We start from the raw sequence: 3976 nt of genomic DNA on the forward strand, positions 1-3976 counted from the left end.
TACACACACACACACACACACACACACACACACACACACACACACACACACATACAAACCGTAAAATAAGTAGTTTTTCGCGAGTCACGTCACGGCTACCCAAATGTGACTCCGTTGAATATGGAGACCCCGAATGTGCGTACTCTCAAGTAAGTTCTGAATGGAGGGCTGAAGTCTACTTTTACTGATCTGAGTCGCCCGCTGCCCTGAAAAAAGCAATGTAGCTTTTAAGACATCTCTTTGTTAAAGTTTCAAGGCATTGCAAAGTTTGCTCCTTTCTTTTTCTGTTTGACTGTTAAAAAACACAACAACAGAAGTCGTCGTGTGACAGAAGAAGTCCTGAACAGAATGGTTTCAATTAATTTGCTTCAAATTTAGTACTTAATGATGTGACTAAGTTGGTTTAACACTGCGTGGCAAAGTTTTCATTTTGTTCAAAAAGTTGCTGGCGTTCAGTTCAGCAAAAGTCGAAACAAAGTTTAGCCTATGTATACCCAATGCGTTGTTACGTGGCTTGCAAAATGATTCTAATTTTTCTGAAATTTTATCTATTGTTTGTAGCGTCTTAAAACTTGCTTTTTTAAAAGAAAAACAACATTGACGTTCTAGTGTGGAGCATACAATCTAATTCGACTTTTCATTAGTTGAAAGGGTTTAACAAAAGAAAGTGAATGTCTTCATGCTGTAAACCATTCTTCAGTTGTTGCAAAGCATCGTCTTCTCTTTAATGGATACATTTGTTAACATACACCACTTGTGCGATTGGATAACTGATAGTTTGTTCTCATAACCTTTGTAAACAAGAGAGGCAAGTACAACATGATAAAATAGATAGCAGAGCTATATCTAACAAATTCTTTTCGTTATAACTGTGTTATGTGTAAGCATAATTTAATATAACTCATCTCAAACCTGAATCATACACTGACCAGTTTCTTTTTTTGTGCTTTATTTATTGTTTATTTGAGACTGAAAATATTTACTGTATTTAATTTCTTCTCTTGTGAATCTTCTTGATTTACATATTATCATATCAAGGCTAAAATACATCAGTGTCACCAAGTTAATCATTTTCTTGCTCTACAACGCTCATACCATACTGTTAGTTAAGAGAATATATATTGCGTTCTTTTCATCTCAACTCTAGCATTTGCCCAATATTTATGTTGAGTTCCTTACCCCCTTTTTTTAACAGAAAGAAGACTCACGCCCTATCCATCCCCAACCCTCTCACACGGAGCACAACAAAGCAAGACAGTAATACAGACCCTATCATAAAATAAAATAACAGTGAAACTATAGGAAAGAAAAATTTCTTGAACCCAATGAAAACTCACACACACCCAAATATATTTTTTTGCCCAAGTAAAGATTTCAATCATAGTTTTGATTTTTAAGAACACATGTTTGCTGACATGCACTATGGTATTTTAATGTATGTTCATATATTATGGAAAAGAAATCCGTGTCTTGTATCTCATAAATAACTGTCAATTAAGGAAGCTGCAAATATTCGCTTTCAGACGTGATGCTACAATTTTATGCATAGTTTCATATCATTGTCGTTATAATATTTAACTATGATTGTTTATTCCACTGTTTGTACAGTTGTAAAGAATGCCCCCAACCCCTCTTTTGTGGTATGACTAGTATGAGTGATTTATTGTGCTTTTAGTTTAAGGATATTACAATTACTTGGTTCTGATTTGCAGCGTATAGATACGAATTACAAATCTTTTTGAATGTGAATTTTGGAGAAGTGATTGGTTACTAGACCTTTCCTATTCTGCACCCCCCCCCCCCCTTACTTGTATAATTTCTATGGAATGTCTTTTCAAAGAAATAAAGTACGTTGCATTTTCAAGTTATATTTTTTAATTCTTGCTTTATCAACAGACACATTCAATACTCACCCCCCCCCCCCTTTCCAGCCACACTCAGTCTCTTTTCAAGCCATAGCCCTAGAACCCATCGCTTCACGTTAAAAATAATAATTTTGATTATGATCTTTGGTTTGTTGGTATTACAATCACTGGTTATTACAAACAGCTAGAGAATAGATTTATTCAGTATTTGATCAAACTAAAATCCTCTTATTAATGGATTTTGACGCCATAAAATACATTTGAGCTGAACAGCTCGTCACTGCAAGAGGAACCGATGGTTCGGCGGTGCTCCTATAGGTACAAAAGCGGTCCTGTTCTTAGTCCTGTTTATGCCAATATCCACAGTTCTTTTGACTAATTCTGCTACAACAATCTGAAGACAGGATGCCATGTACCAAAAAAGTGGTCACCATAATATGGCAATTGTCATTGTTTGCTACGCTTGTTAAGTTTTGACTACTGCAAAGTCAATGATTATCACAATATAATGATTGCCAATGTTTCACGACTCTGAGTACAGAAATTATAATTAGATAAATTAGGAAACGGTTGCTTCGGCTCTGCTTGTCACAGCCAGCCTGGGAGAAACATTATTACACTCGTCAATATCTTGCATGAATCGAACGCATGTCTTGCCCTTGTACCTTCACTACAAATTCCCATAAAGGTATCAAGATTTCTTCTCCACGGCTTTTGTCCTTATAATAAAATGCCAGTTCGGAAGCAGACACGGGGAATCATGGTTCGCCATTCATTTCTTTGCTCGAATTGTCCAAATAAACGATAAAAAACAACCAAAACAAACTATGTTATCCTGGTCTTTCCACTCGCACCCATCTGCTCAGCTTTTCCAAGCAAGTTGCTCTGGGTCTACTCCAGCCTAGTTTGCCTTTACCTGACATTTTATACTCGGTACAAAGATACTTTGAAACGTTTCTGTAGCAACCGTCCATTGTTAGCGTTTCCATTTTTCTTGGCCAATTGAAGGTCTTTTTTGTTCGGACTCATTAAATCCACAAGGACAGTTAGGTGACATTGTAGCGACATTGTCTCCCCCCCCCCCCTCTCTCTTTTTCTCTCTCTCTTTCTCTCTCTTTCTCTCTCTTTTTCTCTCTTTCTGTCTCCTCTCTCCTTTCTAATCTCTCTTTGACACTTTTACCTTGTCTCCTTTCCTGTCTCTATTTCTGTCTCTCCTTTCTGCCTCCTATCTTTCTGCCTTTTTCTTTTCTTCTCTCTTCCTCTCTCAACCCCTCTCTCTCTCTTCCTGTTTCTCTGTTTCTCTCCCTCCCCCTCCCTATTTGTCTGTCTCTCCCCCCTCTTTCTCTCCCTCTCTGTATTTTCTCTGATTAGAAGGAGGACTGATGATTTACTCGCTGGGCGAGTGTCTCTTGCATGTTACAACGTAACCCTTCGCTTCACATCAAAAGAAAGTATTACTGATTATAATCTTTGTGGTTTATTGGTATTACAAATAGCCGCTTGCCTATAACATAGGAACAACAAAATCAACAACAATATTTGACTGCTGAAAGGTCCAGACTTTATTGAGCGAATTTCACACATGAAATGAGCTCTTTGGCGTAATGTAATTATCACAATCATGGCAAACTGAACTGATTACAATAGTTGTTTATACAAGAACATAAAAAAACGATAGAAATGCCGATGCGATGTAATGCTAAAACAAACAAACAAAAAATATTCTGTGTCATGCAAAACATGCATTATGTCAAAGAAAGTGTTGAATTATAAACCTAGATCTATACTAAATGATGATGTAAATGGTTGAAAGAGAGACTGAGGAAAAAAAAACCAGCCTGATAAATTAGTATCACAGATTAGCTTGGCCAGTACGCTCTCTTGAAGCACGATTTATTATACCCCTAGGCCTAATGCAGACGCAAATCAGAGGTTTAGCCTAAACATTATCATCAGCAATAGCTGACTTGGATTGCACTGTATGAAAACGTGTACGCACGAAGGGAGTGAGATGGTGGTGTGAAAAAAAAATCAAGGAAAAAGTAAAGAGAAAGAGATAGAGTTGAAAAAAAGAGAAAGGACGTGTGTGTGTGTGTGTGTGTGTGTGTGTG

Source organism: Aplysia californica, unplaced genomic scaffold (genome assembly GCF_000002075.1).
Source record: "Aplysia californica isolate F4 #8 unplaced genomic scaffold, AplCal3.0 scaffold00021, whole genome shotgun sequence".
NCBI lineage: Eukaryota > Metazoa > Mollusca > Gastropoda > Aplysiida > Aplysiidae > Aplysia > Aplysia californica.